This window comes from Heterodontus francisci, chromosome 23, assembly GCF_036365525.1.
Source record: "Heterodontus francisci isolate sHetFra1 chromosome 23, sHetFra1.hap1, whole genome shotgun sequence".
NCBI classification, from domain to species: Eukaryota; Metazoa; Chordata; class Chondrichthyes; order Heterodontiformes; family Heterodontidae; genus Heterodontus; species Heterodontus francisci.
Window position 1 is genome coordinate 25,294,423 of NC_090393.1, and position 21,921 is coordinate 25,316,343.

Here is a 21,921-nt window from a genome sequence, read left to right on the forward strand (position 1 = left end):
AGGAGGGGGTCACAGTCGCCCCTTCTTGCCCTTCCTCTTATTTGACCGCAACAGGTTTATTCCTTTTTAAAAAGTAGTTGTGCTTACCACCTCCATGACTGTTTTACCTTTTACCATTACTGTGATTGTGAAGAACCAATCGGACAGATTTTCTTGAGTTGAAATAAGAAAGAGGTACGTTTCTTATACTGAACACTCTAACCCCGGTTTAAAAATACACATTCACGCACACATTCACCCGAGAATCACACACACACACACAAATAGATTACAGAGGGAAAAATAGATTTGGTGGTTGGATTAAAGTCTAGAATAAATGGAACTTAAATACACAGTCTGTCAAGTGGATGATCCGGTAGTCCTCCGACTATAGCTGCATTCTTGAAGTCCTCGCTGGTTAAAGTGCACTTTGGTTGGCGCAAGGGGAGAGCCAACTGTGTAACAGCCCCGACAAACACATTTTTCTGCAGCACCTGTGGAAGAGCCTGTCACTCTAGAATTGGCCTTTATAGCCACTCCAGGCGCTGCCCCACACACCACTGACCACCTCCAGGCACTTACCCATTGTCTCTCGAGACAAGGAGGCCAAAGAAGAAGGTTGGCCTGCTTTGCTCAGGGTTTTCATGAAGGCAGAATTGTACTATAGAACCACTGAAAAGTTATGGCACAGAAAGAGGCCATTCAACGCATCATGTCAGCGCAGCTGAAAAACTAGCCGTCCAATCTAATTCCACCTTCCAGCACCTGGTCTGTAGCTTGCAGGTTACAGCACTTCTGGGCAGTGAATTCCAGGAAAACAACCCTATCCTATCCAATCTTTCCTCATAGCTGCAACTTTCAAGCACTGGCAGCTTTCTTGTAAATCTCCTCTGTACTCTCTCCAGAGCAATTATGTCTCTTCTGTAATGTGGTGACCAGAACTGTATGCAATACTCCAGCTATGGCCTAACCAGCATTTTATACAGTTCCAGCATTACATCCCTGCTTCTGTATTCTATACCTTGGCCAATAAAGGAAAGCATTCCATATGCCCTCTTCACCACTTTATCTAACTGTCCTACCACCTTCAGGGACCTGGGAACATGCACCCCAAGGTCTCTCACTTCTTCTACCCCTCTGAAAATCCTCCTGTTTATTGTGAATTAGAGTCATAGAGTCATAGAGTTATACAGCACAGAAACAGGCCCTTCGGCCCATCATGTCTGTGCCTGCCATACAACACCCAGTTATTCTAATCCCATATTCCTGCACTTGGCCTGTAGCCCTGTATGCTATGGCGTTTCAAGTGCTCATCTAAATACTTCTGAAATGTTGTGAGGGTTCCTGCCTCCACCACCTCTTCAGGCAGTGCGTTCCAGATTCTAACCACCCTCTGGGTGAAAAAATGTTTCCTCAAATCTCCCCTAAACCTCCTGCCCTTTCCTTAAATCTATGCCCCCTGGTTCTTGACCCCTCTGCTAAGGGAAAATGTTTCTTCCTATCTAACCTATCAATACCCCCCATAATCTTGTACGCCTCAATCATGTCCCCCCTCAGCCTTCTCTGCTCCAAGGAAAACAACCCTAGCCTTTTCAGTCTCTCTTCATAGCTGAAATGCTCCAGCCCAGGCAACATCCTGGTGAATCTCCTCTGCACCCTCTCCAGTGCAATCACACCCTTCCTATAGTGTGGTGACTAGAACTGTACACAGTACTCCAGCTGTGGCCTAACTAGCGTTTTATATAGCTCCATCATAACCTCCCTGCTCTTATATTCTATGCCTCGGCTAATAAAGGCAAGTATCCCATATGCCTTCCTAACCACCTTATCTACCTGTGCTGCTGCCTTCAGTGATCTATGGACAAGTACACCAAGGTCCTTCTGACTTTCTGTACTTCCTAGGGTCCTACCATCCGTTGTGTATTCCCTTGCCTTGTCAGTCCTCCCAAAATGCATTACCTCACACTTTTCAGGATTAAATTCCATTTGCCACTGCTCCGCCCATCTTACCAGCCCATCCATATCTCCCTGTAATCTAAGGCTTTCCTCTTCACTATTTACAACACCACCAATTTTCGTGTCATCTGCGAACTTACTGATCATACCTCCTATATTCAAGTCTAAATCATTAATGTACACTACAAACAGCAAGGGTCCCAGCACCGATCCCTGTGGTACACCACTGGTCACAGGCTTCCAATTGCAAAAACAGCCCTCGACCATCACCCTCTGCCTCCTGCCACTAAGCCAATTTTGGATCCAATTTGCCAAATAGCCCTGGATCCCATGGGCTCTTATTAACCAATCTCCCATGCAGGACCTTATCAAAAGCCTTACTGAAATCCATGTATCCTACATCTACTGCTTTACATCTAGTCACCTCCTCAAAAAATTCAATCAAGTTAGTTAGACACGATCTCCCCCTGACAAAGCCATGCTGACTATTACTGATTAATCCCTGCCTCTTCAAGTGGAGATTAATCCTGTCCCTCAGACTTTTTTTTCGAATATTTTTCCAACCACTGATGTTAGACTCACCGGCCTGTAATTCCCTGGTTTATCCCTACTACCCTTCTTGAATAATGGTACCATACTCACTGTCCTCCAGTCCTCTGGTACCTCTCCTGTAGCCAGAGAGGATTTGAAAATTTGTGCCAAAGCCCGTTCTATCTCCTCCCTTGCCTCACATAACAGCTTGGGATACATCTCATCTGGGCCTGAGGATTTATCCACTTTTAAGCCCGCCAAAACAGCTAATACTTCCTCCCTTTCAATGCTAATATGTTCAAGTATATCACAATCCCCCTCCCTGATCGCTACACCTACATCGTCCTTCTCCATAGTGAACACAGGTGAAAAGTAATCATTTAAAACCTCACCTATGTCCTTCAGTTCCACACAAAGATTGCCACGTAGGTCCCTAATGGGCTCTACTCTTTCCCTGGTTATCCTCTTACCCTTAATATACTAATAAAACGCCTTGGGATTTTCCTTTATCTTGCCCGCCAGTGTGTTTTCATGCCCCCTCTTCGCTCTCCTAATTACTTTTTTAAGTGCCATCCTTAGTATAGTATCCAAAGTATACACTTTGTATACTCCTCTAGTGCCTCCGCTGTTTTCAGTGCTTGAGATCTGCCGTAAACCTCCTTTTTTTTCCTGATCCAATCCACTATATCCCTTGACATCCAGAGTTCCCTGGGCCTGTTCGTCCTACCCTTCACCTTAACGGGTACATGTTGGCTCTGAACTCTCACTATTTCCTCTTTGAATGACTCCCACTGATGTGATGTAGACTTTCCTACAAGTAGCTGCTCCCAGTGCACTTTGGTCAGATTCTGTTTTATCATATTGAAATCGGCCTTCCCCCAATTCAGTACCTTTATTTCTGGTCCATCTTTGTCCTTTTCCATAACTACCTTAAATCTTACAGAGTTATGATCACTATCCCCGAAATGCTCCCCCACTGACACTTCTACCACTTGACCGGCTTCATTCCCTAGGATTAGATCCAGTACTGCCCCTTCCCTTGTAGGACTTTCTACGTACTGGCTCAAAAAGCTCTCCTGTATGCATTTTAATAATTCCGACCCTTTTAAGCCTTTTGCACTAAGACTATCCCAGTTAATATTGGGGAAGTTGAAATCCCCTACTATTATTACCCTATTATTTTTACACCTCTCAGAGATTTGCCTACATATCTCCTCTATCTCTCCCTGACTGTTTGGAGGCCTGTAGTAGACACCCAGCCAAGTGATTGCCCCCTTTTTGTTTTTAAGTTCTCATTTGAGGAACCTTCTAAGATATCATCCCTCCTTACTGCAGTAATTGACTCCTTGATCAACAGTGCAATGTCACCTCCTCTTTGATCCCCTCCCCTGTCACGCCTGAAGATTCTATACCCTGGAATATTGAGCTGCAGTCCTGTCCCTTGCTCCACTATGTCTCTGTTATAGCAATAATATCATAATCCCATGTGCTAATCAACACCCTCAATTCATCTGCCTTACTAGTAAGACTCCTTGCATTGAAATAGATGCAATCCAACCTTGCATTTTTCCTTTGTGCCTTACCAGGTCTATATTTGCTTTGCCTTCCAGGCAGAGTCACTTTCATTTCTATATTACCCCCTACTGTACCTCCACTCTGTATCCCATCCCCTGCCAGATTAGTTTAAACCCCCCCAATGGAACTTGCAAATCTCCCAGCAAGGATGCTTGTCCCATTCCGGTTCAGGTGCAACCCGTCCAACTTGCACAGGTCCCACCTTTGCCAGAAACAGACCCAGTGATCCAGGAAACTAAAGCCCTTCCTCCTGCACCATCTCCTCAGCCACGCATTCACCTGCTCTATCCTCCTATTTCTAAACTCACTAGCACGTGGCACCAGGAGTAATCCAGAGATTACAACCTTAGAGATCCTCCTTATTAATCTGCTACTTAGCTCCCTAACTTCTTCTTGCAGGATCTCATCCCTTTTTCTACCTATGTCGTTGGTACCAATGTGTACCACGACCTCTGGCTGCTCATCCTCCCCCTTCAGAATGTCCTGCAGCCGCTCCGTGACATCCTTGACCCTAGCACCAGAGAGGCAACATACCATCCTGGAGTGACGTTTGCAGCTACAGAAACGCCTATCTGTACCCCTTACGATAGAATCCCCTATCACTATAGATCTTCCACTCCTTTTTCCCTCCTGCTGTGCAGCAGAGATATCCTTGGTGCCACGGACCTGGCTGTTGCTGCTTTCCCCTGGGAAGTCATCCCCCCAACCGTATCAAAAGCAGTATATCTGTTTGGGAGGGGGATGGCCACAGGGGACTCCTGTACTACCTGCCTGCGCCTACTACTCCCCCTGGTGATCACCCATCCCTTTTCTGCTTGTGCTGCCGTTACCTGCGGTGTGACCACCTCTCTAAACATGCTTTCCACGACGTCCTCAGCATCACGGATGCTCCACAGTGAATCCTCCCGCAGCTCTAGCTCCGTACTGCGGGTAGTCAGTAGCTGCAGATGGATACACTTCCTGCACACATGGTTGTCAGGGACACTGGAAGCATCCCTGATTTCCCACATAGTGCAGGAGGAACATACCATGGGGCTGAGCTCTCCTGCCATGACTTACCTTTAAATTAATTTAGTTACTCCCTTTAAAAATACTAATTACACTAGGGGTCTTGTTCTACTCCAAACACTACCCAGTACAATCTAAAGTCTTTCATAAATTACTCTAATTTAAGTAGTACTACTCACCATATCACTTGAGGTTTTTAAAAAAAAAACTTTCCCCTTTTTTAAGCAATTTAAATGCAGTAACAGCTGTTACTTCCCCAACCAATCACCTTGCAGAATTTCTGTGATGTCACTAAGTTTTTTTCCCCCTCTTTTTCGAGTCTCAGCGCGCGCTGAGAGACACAGGGAGACTGCCGCCGCTCCGAACCAGGTTTCACGCAGGTCCGCCAGTCGCCACTCCGCTCTGCTCCCGGGTAAGTGAAAAAAAAACAATTACCTTTCTTGGTTTGCCCGCCCTAAATTCATTACCTCACACATCTCCGGATGGAATTCCATTTGCCACTTTTCCACCTACTCAACTAAATCATTGATATAATTCTGGAGCCGACAGCTATCCTCTTCACTATCAACTATCCGGCCAATTTTTGTGTCATTTGCAAATTTCCCAATCATGCCTCCCACATTGTAGTCCAAATCATTAATATATACCACTAACAGCAAGGGACCCAACACTAAGCCCTGTGAAACCGCCTTCCATTCGCAAAAACTTCCATCAACTATTACCCTTTGTTTTCTGTCACTGAGCCAATTTTGGATTCAACTTGCCACATTCTCCTGTATCCCATGGGATTTTACTTTTCTGACCTATCTGCCATGTGGGACCTTGTCAAATACCTTACTAAAATGCATGTAGACCACATCCACTGCACTACCCTCATCAATCCTCCTTGTTACTTCCTCAAAAAATTCAATCAAGTTAGTCAGACATGACCTTCCCTTAATAAATCCATGTTGACTATCCCTGATTAAGCCATGCCTTTCTAAGTGGCAGTTTATCCTATCTCTCAGAATTGATTCTAATAATTTGTCCACCATTGAGGTCAGACTGACCGGCCTATAATTATTTCATCTATCCCTCGCACCCTTTTTAAACAATGGTATGATGTTTGCAGACCTCCAATCTTCTGGTACCTCACCTGTATCTAATGAGGACTTGAAGATGATCCTCAGAGCATCCACTATTTGTAATTGGCTCTCTTCCCCTGGTCATTGGCTGTAGCAGTCTGTAGGCTTGGAGGGTCCACAGTCGCAGGCGGTTTTCAAACTTGATGTCTGCTGCGGAGAGAGAAGGGGAGAGAGAGAAAGGGAAGCAACAGCCTTCTCTGCTGTTGCACACTCAGTTACTGCCTGTCTCTTGTCTGTATAACAACTCCCAGTTTCTTCAGAGATGGACAGATGGTCACATGGGTGCTTCAGGTTTTCTGGAAACATCTAATGAAATTCAAGGTTCCACATGCCCCAGGAGGTCTATTTACACTTGGAGGGTGTTTGCTTTTTCAAAATCAATATGTGAGGAATGCCTTCACTGCTGTGCTAATGAAGCCATTTTAGATAATTCAATCACTTAGAGCAAGCCATTGTCCTGGCTGGGCTTCTTGTTAGACTTTTGTCTCCAGTTCAATCTCCTGGTATTTCAGATGCAAACTGCAGTGGCCATCTTGGCTGCTAGTTTTAAAAAAGTTACCATAGGATTTTTCCCATTAAAAGTTTAATGTAAGTTTCCAACAATTAATATTTCTCATTTGGCATATAAGGTTTTCTTGACACTGCTAAAAGTCATCCCCAGCTGTAAGAATTACAGCTGAAACTCCCCAGACTTTTCAGACTCACAATGTTCTGGCTTCTGTCTGCCTCTGTTGCTACTAGTCCCAGCTGCACCATATAATTCTCAGTCTGACTTACTCCAAGTGCACTATATGTGTAAAAGCAAGAAATTCAGAGCTTCAGTGTCACTGGCCCTCATTACAACAAATGCAAAACAAGCTCACTTGGATTCAGACTGTGGGAAGGGCTAGAAAACAAGATGACATTTGGAAAAATGGCAGAAATGTCTCCCTTTCAATTTACTGCCAAGAAAACGGTAATTTCTCCTGATGACATGCTAAAATTTAGTTGAAATCAGCTTGGTAATTCTAGACAAATCAATACCATGTTAATAACTCTTCAGAAATTCCCCCATTGCTACATTTATCCTACAGCTGTAGCAGGTACATGAACATAGAATTAAATGAAACTCCTCGGGGAATGTCCAGCTATTAAGAAGGAGCAGAAGGAAAGTTTGGTTAAAAATGGGGATGGCTGTTCTCTAGGGTTAAGTAGAGACAGAAACAATCAAAGATTTTATGGAACACAATAGTTTTAGTCCTGTCGGCCCCATGTGAATGTTGTGTATGGAATGATGATAATCAGAAATGAAACACTTTTAATGGATCTCCAAGAGTTTTAGTTCATGTTTTTTTTACACCCAGAAATGAATTTCACTGGCACTTGCTCAGTGATTATTCACCTCCCTCAGGATGTTCAATAAATCTAGATGAGTCTGCCACATTGCAGACCACAGAATCATCGAAATATCAGCAGAGAATGAAACCATTCAGCCCATTGTGTCTGCCACTATCACTTGGCAGCACTTTTGCCTCGAAGTCAGAAGGTTGTGTGTTCAAGTCCCTGGAATGAGCACAAAATCTAGGGCTGACTCTCGGGTGCAGTACAGAGGGAGTGCTGCACTGTCAGAGGTGTTGTCTTTTGGATGAAACATTAAACTGAGATCCTGGGCTGTATTTTGAAATGCTGATGGGGGCGGGAGAGAGTACAGACCGGCTCGGGTCTGCAAATGAAACGCGACCCGAGCCCAACGGAACCACATCCAACCCCGAACCTGACCCAGCCCGAGTCCTTCCATTTCTTCCTGCACCCGACCCAACCTGACCTGACCATTAGTCAACCTAACTTCCTTTTTTCATTTTGTTCCTTATCTGCACAAGCTTAAAATAACTGTAACAAAACCACCTTTCAAATCCAAAAAGTAAATTAACATTGGAGCCAGTTACCTGAGGTGGTGATAGAGTGTGTCCGCCCCGGCCCGATCCGATCCGAGCCCGAATGCTGGTTCCAGAAGTGCAACCCAACCCGACCCGAACCCGACACGTCATCGGGTCCCGTTGGGTTCAGGTCGGGTAGTGGGCCTTTAGGAGAGAGTGCGTGCGTGAATGTGAAGCAATTTTCAAAGGGATGCCATGAGGGAGGGATCGGGAAGCCCACACGCCTCCCATTAATTGGTTGTTGAGCTCATTGAGGAGCTCATTGAAAGACTTGTCAGGAGCAGTTTGTAAGTTTCAACAAGAGGGCACATGGAAAACACCATGTCTGGAACACAGCAGAATGTACAAGTGGTGAGCACTGCACCATGAGGACTATTAGAAGGGCTGTTTAACATATTGTAGAAGCCCAGAATAAAGCCCAGCTGCTTGAACAGTGCCACAGCGTAGCCATTGCTGAAGCTGTAAGACTTACATTTGAGAGTGGTGAGTGGTAAGAATCTGGAGAGGGATGTGAGGCCGCTGGCATCATTTGGGCAGCTGTGGTTGGCAGGGGAAGGCCTACTGAAAACACAAAGCCCAGCTGAGGGAGTTCAGATGGGAACAGGCTACTCTGACATTGGACAGAGCAGCCAGGATGGGCTACAGCAGATGCAACCTCCTGGACAGGAGGAGGCCAGAGAAGCACAGCGGGGGGCTGCAAAGGGAAGAAGACGCTAACCAAGACATCAGGTCTACTGCCCAAGAGTCAGGTATCTGCAAATGACAGAGCGCCAGTGCCATGGGAGGCTACACCTATACAGGTGGATGGTTGCGGACATTTGTGCCCCGATCGGCAATGACTTGAGGCTTCGCAACCACCATGGCAGTCCCTTATCTGCAACCATCAAGGTCACCGTCACCCTAAATTTTTATGCAACCGGGTCATTCCAGGGATTAGCTGTGGACCTAGGTGGTATTTTGCAGTCGGCAGCTCATCACGCCGTCAGGCAAGTCACGGAGGCCATATTCTGGAGGGTGGGGAATTACATTCACTTGATACAGATGGGCCAGTGCAGGCACAGAGGGTTTTGGACTTTGTCACCATCGATGGATTCCATCAGGTCCAGGGGGTTATTGATTGCACACACATAGCCATCAAGACACCAACAGACCAGCCAGTCAGATTCCTCAACAGAAAGGGCTACCATTCATTGACTGTCCAGCTGGACTGTGACCACAGGAAGTGAATCTTGCAGGTCTGCATCTGGTTGCCAGGCGACTGTCATGATTCCTTTATCCTGCGAGAGTCTCAAGTGCCGTACCTCTTCAGAACCACATCCGTAGTGGGTGCTGGGGAGTAAGGATTTCCCCTAAAGAGATGGCTCTTGATGCCCATCTGAAACCCAGACACAGATAGCAAGAGGCGCTACAATCAAAGCCATCTCTTAACACGAATCTGCATTGAACAGACCATTGGCCGCTTGAAGATGTGCTTCAGTTGCCCTGACCGGTCAGGTGGTGCCCTCCAGTACAAGCCAGCCACAGTCTCCCATATTGTGAAATAAAAACAAGAAATGTTGGAAATACTCAGCAGGTCAGGGTGCATCTGTGGATAGAGAAGAAGAGTTAGCGTTTCAGGTCAGTGACCCTTCATCAGAACTCTTTTTCTTTAAGTTTGATCCTATCTTTAACTGTTTTAGTTAACCATGGATGGTGGGTCCCACCTTTGGAATTTTTCTTTCTCGTTGAAATGTATCTAATCTGTGTATTCTGAAATATCCCTTTAAATGTCTCCCACTGCATCTCTATTGACTATCCCTTAACCTAATATGCCAGTTCACTTTAGCTAACTCTGCTTTCATGTCCTCATAATTTCCCTTATTTAAGTTTAAAATACTAGTCTTGGACCCACTCTTCTCTCATTCAAACAGAATGTAAAGTTCAATCATATATGAACACTGCTACCTAGGGCGCCTCAACTATGAAGTCATTAATTAATCCTGTCTCGTTGCACAATACCAGGTCTAGTATAGCCTGCTCTCTGGTTGTCTCCAGAATGTACCGTTCAAAGAAAGTATCCCGAAAACATTCTATGTACTCCTCATCTAGGCTACCTCTGCCCATCTGATTTTTCCAGTCACTGTACCTTTCCGACAAGCTGCCATTATTTCTTCTTTTATACCCGTCCTACAGTGTGGTTAATGTTAGGTGGCTGTACACCACTCCTACAAGTATCTTCTTGCCTTTATGATTTCTCATCTCTACCCAAACTGCTTCTACATCCTGGTTTCCTGAACTTATGTCATTGCTCTCTATTGCGCTAATATCATCATTAATTAACAGAGCTATGCCTCCACCTTTTCCTAGCTTCCTGTCCTTCCTAAATGCCATGTACCCTTCAATATTCAGGTCCCAATCTAGGTCATCCTGCAGCCATATCTTTGTAATGACTATCAGATCGTACTTATTTATTTCTATTTGCGCTCTCAGTTCATCTGTTTTGTTTCCAGTGCTACGTGCATTCAGATACAGAGCCTTTAGCTTTGTCCTATTATTTGTGTAACCTCTAGCCTTATCTGTTGATTTATTCTTAGATTTGTACATTCTGTCCCTTCCTGTCACAGTCTGTTTGTCATTTCCCATATTAATACCTTTTTCTCTTGCCTTGTCTCTACTCCTTGATTTACCTTATCTTCCCAAATTTGATCCCTTGCCCCCACTATTCAGTTTAAAACCCTCTCTACTTCCCTAGTTATGCGGCTCGCTAGAACTGGCCCCAGCACGGTTCAGCTGTAGACCATCCCAACGGTACAGCCACCACTTTCCCCAGTACTGGTGCCAGTGCCCCACGGATCGGAACCCACTTCTACCACATCAGTCTTTGAGCCACGCATTAATTTCTCTAATTTTATTTGCCCTATGCCAATTTTCATGTGGCTCAGGTAATAGTGCTGAGATTATACCTTTGAGGTTCTGCTTCTTAATTTGGTGCCTAGTTCCTCATACTGACTATGCAGAACCTCTTTCCTTGTCCTGCCTATGTCGTTGATACCTACATGGACCACAACAACTGGATCCTCCCCTTCCCACTGTAAGTTCCTCTCCAGCCCTGAGCAGATGTCCCGAACGCTGGCACCGGGCAGGCAACACAGCCGTCTGGACTCTCGCTCTTTGCTGCAGAGAACAGTGTCAATCCCCCTAACTATACTGTCCCCTACTACCGCTACATTCCTTTTTTCATCCTCCACTTGAATGTCTTCCTGTACCATGGTGCCATGGTCAGGTTGCTCAGCCCCCACTCTCATCCAAACAAGCTGAAAGAACCTCAAACCTGAGGGTGAGGCTCCTGCACTCCTGCCCTCTGGGTCCCCTTACCTGCCTCAGCTGCAGCCACACTCTCCTGTCCCCGACCACTGACTAAATCAGAAGACCCATGCATGCCCATGCCAGCGCTGGCCCTCTCAGATCCCTGCTGCTCCATTGCTTCAGTGAAAGGCAAGCCGAGTCATGGCTAATGTTCCCCTTTTCAAAGGGCCCTCCGTTACTGCACCTGCCTCCAGGCCACTCCTGGCACCGCTAATTGAGTGCAATTCTCACCCCAGGCTAATTAGGCCCTTTGCATTTGAAAATAGCAACGCTGGCACGGCGCGGGGCTAGGACCCTGAAATGTGCCAGGCGTCAGCTTCCTGACCCTGGAATGAAAATTCAGCCCCCTGTCTGCTCTCCTGGGTGGACATAAAAGATCTCATGGGGCACTATTTCAAAGAAGAGCAGGGGAGCTATCGCCAGTGTCCTGGCCATGATTTATTCCTTAATCAACATCACAAAAACAGATTATCTGGTCATTATTACATTGTTGTTTGTGGGAGCTTGCTGTGCGGAAATTGCCTGCTGCATTTCCTACATTACAACAGAGACTACACTTCAGAGGTACTTCATTGTCTGTAAAGTGCTTTGGAATGTCCTGAGATTGTGAAAGGCACTGTATAAATGCAAGTCTTTTATTACCATCTCCATATTGGAATTGTCTGCTCCATTATTCTCTCTGCACATCCATTGGTATGTCTCCTCTTCAAGTGTTTAATTCTTTTTCAAATGTTGTGCTTAACTTAGTTTCAATAGTCTTTTTTTATTGAGAACACTGCTTGGAAAAAAAATCCTTCTAATGTCCTCCTTTTTAATTCTTGTACTTATCCTACATTTATGTTCCTTGTTACTGATTCACCAAGCAGTGGGGAAAAAATTACTATTCACCTTCTCAAACCTTTTCAAAATTTTGAATACTTGTATTAAATCCTCTTAACCTTCTCTGCTCTCATAAATACAGTTTTAACCTTTAAAGTTTCTTATTATAACTATATACTATTATCCCTGATGTTATCCTAGTAAATCTATGATGTACTTTTTCTGTGGCTCTTGCTATCTTTCTATAACTGCACAAAGTACTCCAACCATGGTCTAGCTAAAGGCTCATATTGATTCAATATCACTTCCTAGTGCTTTGTATAAATCCCAGAAATTCATATGCTTTTTGTGTAACATTTTTCGATCTGCATTCCCACTTCTAAAGATCCGTGTGTCCGGACACTGAGATCTCTCTGTTCCATACCATTCAGGATTTCAGGTATATTTCTATTCTCTGATCCTTTTTCCCAAACTGCACTATTTTACTTTTATCCAGATTGAACTGCATTCATCTTCACATCTGATCATTCTGCTAGCTTATCTTTTGCAAGCTCTTATTTTTCTTCCTCCCTATGGTGCCATCCCCTTTAAATTGGCAAATTTCAATGCCCATGTCTAAGTTATTTAGGAGAAGAGAGAGCCGTGCACCAATCTCTGAGGCACGTCAGGAATCTGAGAATCATTCAGTTACTCTCTGCTTCCTATTCTTCAGTCATCCCTCTGCACATGCGGTCAGAATGTCTTTTACACAATGGGTCTTAATCATTGCGACAAATCCTTTGGATTACACTTTATCAAAGTCCAAGTTTTTTATATTGTACTTTTTGAAACTCCAATTATACCACATCCACTGCATTCTCTTTATCTCTGCACTCTCTAATATCCTTGAAAAACGTGAGTAAATTAATCAAGAATAGGCTGCCTGTTCAAATCTCTGCTTACCCCATACCTTTAAAGTCATCCCTTACTTATGTTACCTACTCCCAATGTGAGGCTATCTGTTCTATAATTTCCTGATTAATCCTGTTCCCCATTTTGAACAGGGCTGTAAGATTTGCCACCCTCCAGTCCTTTGGTTCTATTCCAATTTACAAAAAAAAAATCAGCTTTAATATTTTGTTACCAACTTCCCTCTGTAATCTGCAGTGTAGAGCATCCCAACCAAGTCAACTATTAAATTTTAAGTTCTATTAACTCTTTTAAATCAGTTTTCCTTTTTATATTCATATCAATTGGTGCCTGATTTCAGGAATAACCTTGGTGGACAGAATTACCTTTTTTTTTTACCTCTGTATTTTCCTTGATGGCACAAGTTGAAGATTTGAATTCTCCTTCCATTAACAGGTTAGTGGATGAAGTGTGGATTTCTGTCTGTCTACTGAGTTCATTGAAACCTGTTCAAGTTTCCTGGACTGTCCTTTCTTATTTATGCAGAGCAGAATGGCAGTGTAAAACCGATCTTTGTAGCTTACTGCCACTGGGAGTGAGGGAAATTCATTAATGCTGCAGCACTTAAAATGCAGCAGCTGATTAAAGGGGTACACATTTTTCTGGAAGGGAGCAGTGCACAATGAGTGAGGAGCAGGGGGCAGTCAGCAGCAGAAAGGTCGTCCAGATTTACTGTTGCTTTGGTGGATGCCCTTCTCACTGCAGTAAGATCCAGCAGAGATGTGTCCTGGGGACTGAGAGCAAGAAGCCCCATAAAAAGGTGGTCCAGATTTTATTAGGGGGGGTTGGGCTGGCAGTAGAGGCAGCAAGTGCAACATGTACCCCAGGACCTGCCACATAGCACAGGAAGAGATTTACAACCTCCCAAGACTGGTTTGAGTAAGTGATATCATTGCTCCCTACACAGATCCTGAAGGAACGATAGAGGCAGGACACGTCTCCTCACTTCTCATTCTCTCTCTTACTATCCGGTTGACAGGAAAATGGACCTATTCACAGGGGAACCTTTGGAAACAATAAGGCACCATGTTTATTACTAGGTACTGTGAGAACTCTCTGTGCCTGTCACAATGGGTTTGGCTAGTATTGAAGGCCAGGTGTTTAACTGAAGCCTGCACCTGGAAGTCTGATATCAATGCTGCGCATGCAGACAAATGGGTGATAACAGCTATTCTTACCAGCCATGTTCCTTTAACACTGCCTTAATTCTGTTGTTGCAAGGGAAAATATAGTATTTCACCAGCGCCAAAGAATTGCAGATGGAGGAGGAACTTTAATCTTACTATGGAGCCTAAATTCCTTAGCACTCCAAACCTGATGTAATTCTGACTGTGCGCTGGAATGGAGAGGCCTGAGGACCAGAGTAAATTCGTCCTCGGGCCTATGACAATACAGTGGTAAGGTAAAGAACCCCTGGTCTGTCCAGTATGATACAATTGTGATACCTCGTGTATCGCAATTCCCCACCCCACCCAAAACCATGTGATCTCCCGGGGGAGGCAAGAAACCAGATAAAAACCCAAGCAGGGTTTGGGGGGAAAAATGTCTGGGAAACTCCTCTTTGATTCGTCTCAGAAATCAAAACAAGCCCTAACCTCATGAGAATATATCTGACGAATTGTGGTCGCCAATGAGATGCTCCAAAGCAATTCACTTATTGGAATATTACAGATTTTGGCTCAGCAAAGCTCAGAGGTAAGTCTGGGTTTGGGGAAGGGGTGGGGGCGATCGGGAGGGGAGATGAGTGTCAAGGTTAAGACAGTAGTGGCCTTTCGTTGTCCAGGATGAGCACTCCTGCACTTTACAACTCCACAAAATATAAAAAATGCTCCAAGTTTCAGGGCCTATTTTGAGCAGCCTCCAGAGAAATGAACAGAAAATTTTAAATAAGCTCTTTTAGGCCTCTTCATTTGTTTCAAAGAGCATCAACAAAGGTTTTCTGTGATTACCTCACTCTAAGACTCTCCAATCTAACCTCTTCCATATGCTAGTTCTCCTCCTCTTCATAACACAGGAATAGAGGATTTCCTACTGGGAAATCCATTGACCCAGTCCAGTAAATTAAGAGAGACTTTCAGCTGCCCCACCTGGAAGAAACAGTGTGGGTGATGAGGTTATGGTGACAGGCGGGATTGTACCATATTCCTGATGTGTTCCTGTACGTCCACCATTTCAATTAGCCTGAAATCAGGCACTGGGTAGGTCGACCACTCCAAAGGAGCAGGAGCCTAATTTAAATGACAAAGTGGCACCTTGATGATGTCATTGGATGTGCATGCCATTTTAACCATGGACCTACTAAGGCAGAAAGCCCACTAGCTTTTTGCCACCCGTTTTGGCCTCGCAGCTCCAATTCCCACCCTGTGTTAAAACTGGGGCAAGTACTCACAAAGACCATCAAGAGAACTCTTTGGAGACATCCCAGAGGGGTGCAACCAAAAATAACTGTGTATTACTTATAAATTGTTTTGCTTGATCATTACATACACATTACCATTACTGTGGAAAGAGATGCAGTGGTTTTTGTCAAGGTTCATCCCAAGCAGCTCTGTAACACAGGAGTCTGTGCTCTACGGGCTGTTCCCAGGAACGCACACTGAGACAAACATCAACTGCTGCTGGAGGACTATCAATTCGGTGAAAGACGCCCTTTGGTCTGCCCGAAACTTGCTGGTCTTCCAGCGTAAAGAGTTGTCCACCACCGAATGTTGCAGACTGGCACATTCCAAGGTCCAGGACTACGTGCTGAGGGACGCACTAAAGCTTGGGGCAGCCGCAGCAAAGGCTCAATGGGGAAAGACCACAGTGTAAGGTTCCCCCACCAAGCTGGACTGAGGGGCTGGATCCATGGGAAACCCCTCGAACTGTATCGTTAATATTCTCAATTGCTGTAAATGTAAAACTGTAATTGACATGACAATTGTGAAACGGAAGGGTTGGGAAGAAACTCATGACAGTATTGAAGGAAACTGATCTCCCTTGCAATGTTTGTATTTTTTGGTGCTGTTTGGAAACTGTTTGGCAATGTAATTTTTACAGATTTGTATGAATAAAGTATATTTTGGAAATAAAAAAAAAATACACATTACCATTACTAAGTACTATTTTTGACATTACTACACGTTACCATTATTAGATTTTTACTATTACTAGCTTTTACTATTACTATCTTTTCTATTGCTCAATAATTACTCCTACTAACTTATTACTGTAACCAGCTTATTACCATTACTAACATACAAACATACAAAAAGATGGAGTAGAAAAATGCTGCTGGACTATCGAATCTGTCCAATTCAGCCATGTTGCAGCTAAGTAACATGACCCTCAATATTCCCCACTGCCCCCCCCCACCCCCCCATCAGCAGTTTTGCAAACTCTTGGCAGTGGCTAAGATTGAGAAGAATAGAAACTACATCAATTTTGGTGGGGAGGGGAGGGGGGAGGGAAGGAATTCTGGGAAATTCTTCTCCGACCCTCAATGGCAAATAAAAATGACTTCCAGGAGATAACAAATATTGTTACCCAACATCCCATCTACCTTTTGGATGCAGCAAAATAAACACCCCCTCCCCAGGAACTTGACCAGTTCTCTGTAATGAGAAGCATCCATCACAAAAGGGTGGCAACCTATCCTAAAGGTCAACAATCTTCAGGGAATAGATAAACTTCCTAACAATTAATCCACTTCTATGTTTACTAATTTATTACTAGTTCTAACTCATTACTAATGCTGATACTATTTCTACATGTTACTCACTTGATCAACTGCTTTGTGAAGGAGCTTAATGATCATCAAATGAATTATGCACAGCATGAAGATTATAAGGATATTCTGCAATAACAGAGGCAGATAGCCCTAGGTGAGATCTGTGCTGATCTAGCCGACCTCAACCATGATGGTGGTAGAGGCATTATATTTTGCGTCAGTACCCCAAGGATAGGGAGGAAGAAAATCATTCAGATCTCCTGCTCCTGATATCCTAAAATTGCATGTCCTAATTCACACCAAGTCCTGTTTATCTACCACTCCTGTGCTCACTGACCTACATTGGCTCATGGTCAGACAATGTCTTGATTTTAAAATTCTCATCCTTCTTTTCAAATCACTCCATGGTCTTACCCAGCTCTCTATCTCTGTAATCTCCTCCAGCCCCACAACCCTCTGAGGTATCTGCGCTCATCTAATTCTGGCGTCTTGAGCATCCCCGATTTTAATCACTCCACCATTAGTGGCCATGCCTTCAGTTGCCTAGACCCTAAGCTCTGGAATATCTTCCCGACACTTCTCCGCCTCTCCACCTTGCTTTCCTCCTTTGATCAAGATTTTGGTCATCTGACCGAATGGCTGGAATTTTATCCACCCCCCCCAAACTGGGAGCTGGCTGAGAAGTTGGTGAGGGGGTGGGGGATGGGTGTAAAATTAAGTGGGAGGTGGGACGTGCCATTCCTGTCGCCCACCTGCCTCCACTGCTATTTTGCCGTTGTCCTTTTCTTGCTGAGCACAGTCCCAGCAGTGACCACCACTCCCAGTAGCGCTGCTCGGACTGAGGAGCAGCTGGCCCTCTGATTGGCCAGCAGCTCTTGGACATGGGACTTCCTGCCTCAAAGGGACATAAACCCCAATCGAGGCCAATTAAGGGCCTGGGCCATGTAAAATTGCTGCGTGGCTTCCAGGCTCAGCGGAGGTGGGCTCTCCCCCAACTCTTCAGCTGGTGAGTGGGGCCACTGCCTCAACATTAAATTCCAGTCAATATCTCCTTGTGTTGCTTGGTGTCGAATTTTGTTTTATAATGCTCCTGTTTTCTTGAGGCTGATGGTTAGGCCAAATTCGTTGCAGGCAGCCGCAATCCTGTCAATGATCTCTGCAGACACTCTTCTGTGTGGGATGTTAATGCAGCATTGTCAGCAAAGAGGAGTTTCCTGATGAGGACTTCCGCACTTTGGTCTTCGCTCTTAGACGGGCAAGGTTTAACAACCTGCCCCCTGATCTTGTGTGGAGGAAAATTCCTTCTTCTGAAGACTTGAACGCATGTGAGAGCAGCAGGGAGAAGAAGATCCCAAACAGTGTAGGTGCGAGAACACAGCCCTGTTTCACGCCACTCAGGATAGGAAAGGGGTCTGATGAGGGGTCTGAACTGTGCCTTTCATATTGTCATGGAATGAGGTGATGATACTTAGTAGCTTTGGTGAACATCCGATCTTTGCTAGTAGTCTGAAGAGACCACGTCTGCTGACGAGGTCAAAGGCTTTGGTGAGATCTATGAAAGCAACGTAGAGGGGCATCTGTTGTTCGAGGCATTTCGCCTGTAGCTGGTGAAGGGAGAACAGCGTGCCAATGGTGGATCTCTCTGCTCGGAGGTCACACTGTGCCTCAGAGTAGACACGCTCAGCCAGCTTCTGGAGCCTGTTTAAAGTGACTCGAGCAAAGACTTTCCCCACTATGCTGAGCAGGGAGATTCCACGGTAATTGTTGCAGTCACTGCGGTCACCCTTGTTCTTATAGAGGGTGATGATATTGGCATCGCGCATGTCCTGTGGTACTGCTCCCTCATCCCAGCACAGGCAAAGCAGTTCATGGAGTGCTGAGAGTATAGCAGGCTTGGCACTCTTGATTATTTCAGGGGTAATGCCATCCTTCCCAGGGGCTTTTCCGCTGGCTAGAGAATCAATGGCATCACTGAGTTTCAATTTTGATAGCTGTACGTCCAGCTCATCCATGACTGGCAGAGGCTGGGCTGCATTGAGGGCGGTCTCAGTGACAACATTTTACCTGGAGTACAGTTCCAGGTAGTGCTCAACCCAGCGGTCCATTTGCTTGCGTTGGTCAGTGATTGTGTCCCCGATTTAGATTTGAGGGGCGATCTTCTTGATGGTTGGCCCAAAAGCTCTCTTAATGCCATCATACATTCCTCTGATGTTTCCAGTGTCGGAGGTCAGCTGAATACGACTGCATAGGTGTTGCCAGTGGTCATTTGCACAGTGCCTGGCTGTGCTTTGGGCAGCGCTTCTGGCTACTTTAAGTGCGACAGCTGTTAACTCGCTGGGGGCTTTCTTGTACAAAGTACGGAAGGTTCTCATCAGGGAACTCCTCTTTGCTAACGATGCTGCATTAACATCTCACACTGAAGAGTGTCTGCAGAGACTCATCGACAGGATTATGGCTGCCTGCAACGAATTTGGCCTAACCATCAGCCTCAAGAAAACGAATATCATGGGACAGGACATCAGAAATGCTCCATCCATCAATATCAGCGACCACGCTCTGGACGTGGTTCATGAGTTCACCTACCTAGGCTCAACTATCACCAGTAACCTGTCTCTCGATGCAGAAATCAACAAGCGCATGGGAAAGGTGTCGGGTGCTATGTCCAGACTGGCCAAGAGAGTGTGGGAAAATGATGCACTGACACGGAACATAAAAGTCCGAGTGTATTAAGCCTGTGTCCTCAGTACCTTGCTCTACGGCAGCGAGGCCTGGATAATGTATGTCAGCCAAGAGCGACATCTCAATTCATTCCATCTTTGCTGCCTCCGGAGAATCCTTGGCATCAGGTGGCAGGACCATATCTCCAACGCAGAAGTCCTTGAGGCGGCCAACATCCCCAGCATATACACCCTACTGAGCCAGTGGTGCTTGAGATGGCTTGGCCATGTGAACCGCATGGAGGATGGCTGGATCCCCTAGGACACATTGTACAGCCAGCTCGTCACTGGTATCAGACCCACCGGCCGTCAATGTATTTGCTTTAAAGACGTGTGCAAATGCGCCATGAAGTCTTGTGACATTGACCACAAATCATGGGAGTCAGTTGCCAGTGATCGCCAGAGCTGGCGGACAGCCATAAAGGCGGGGCTAAAGAGTGGCGAGTTGAAGAGACTTAGTTGTTGGCAGGAAAAAAGGAAGAAGTGCAAGGAGAGAGCCAACTGTGTAACAGCCCCGACAACCAATTTTATCTGCAGCACCTGTGGAAGAGTCTGTCACTCTAGAATTGGCCTTTATAGCCATTCCAGGCACTGCTTCACAAACCACTGACCACCTCCAGGCGCTTACCCATTGTCTCCCGAGACAAGGAGGCCAAAGAAGAAAAAAAAAAGAATACTCCTGTGATGAACATTGGGACGTTTTATTACATTAATGATGCCATATAAGTTGTTGTTGTTGAAACTGCAATTTTAGGTGTTGAGTGAGATTGGAATCAGGCCTACTGTGATGTCCTGCAAGGTTAGATTGCTTGCTGAAACTCACTGTCCACACTAGGCACATGAAATATAATCACATGGGGGAGTGATTAGATACCTCCTCGTAGCTGTAAAACCAGCAAAAGTCAGCACCTTTTGGAAAGACAGTGAGAAAATTGTACAAAAGCGCATAAACAAAGATGATCTAGTTTACTGTGGAATGCTTGCAATTCAGTTCTACAGGGGCCATGAGAATGTGATCTGCGGAATGCAGCTGGTCGGACTAGTGTAGATTCGAAGGTCTGACTGATATCTTAGAGTTTTTGTTCAATTACCTCTGGGAGTCATGGAGAAGCTTCATAGAGATTTCACTCCTCAGACATATTCCATGTGATTACTCACCTCCCTCAGGAGATTAAAGAAATTGGTGAAAGTCTATGGCAGTGCAGATTGTACTTGGGGTTATTGGAAGAAATAGGATTGATGGCACAATTCCATACTTTCTTATGTTGCTGCAGACCCAATACATTACAGAGGAATTAAACAGTTTGTATCTCCTGTTTCCGTTTACCTCTACTATAGCACTGAAGCTGATATCTGAGAGAAGGATATCCATGCCTGTGATCAAGGAGCTGGTGCTGTGTTCCATGTAAGCAGCAGTTACGTATAATCCTCATCTCCGGAACATTGTAGGTGGCACCGCAGCACCTGTATGCCATATAGTGTCATTTTTTATATTCATTCTCACAGGTGGACATTGTTGGTAAGATTAGTATTTATTGCCCATCTATAGTTGCCTGGAAAAGGTGGTGACACAACTGAATGGCTTGTTAGGCCACTTTAGAGGGCAGCTAAAAGTCAACCATGTTAGTATGGGTCTGGAATCACAGAATCACAGAATAATACAGTGCAGAAGAGGCCCTTCGGCCCATCGAGTCTGCACCGATGCATTAAAGTCACACTAGATTGGGTAAGGACGTCAGGTTTCCTTCCCTAAAGGGCATTAACAAACCTATTGAGTTTTTACCATAATCCATCAGTTTTATGGTTACTCTTACTGATACCAGCATTTTACTAAACTCAATTAAAACGTTGGGATTTGAACTCATGTTCTCTCGATTACTATTCCAGTAACAAAACAAATACACACTTAACTCTGTGTGTAGTATGTGCACTTACTGTTGGTGGACAGCTTACTTTATCAGAGCGAATTGCTTGTTCAGAGCCTTCAATACAAATCTCTCGAGGTTGGTCAGACCTCATCTGGTGCACTGTGTGCAATTTGTCGAAAGGATAGTTAGTTTTGATAGAGGTGAGCAACTAGAATAATTCCAGGTTTCAGAAGTTTAAGCTGTAAGGCCTTTAGTTCAAGGTTTTCACAGGAAAACACAGAATTTTGGAATTTGACCTATAAAATAACAATATTAATTTCAGAATTCAATGTAATAAAAACGGAATTTTACTTACTCAATCATCATATCCCATTGACTATGAAAATAAATAGACAGAATTAAAGAATACAATCCCCAATGCATTGG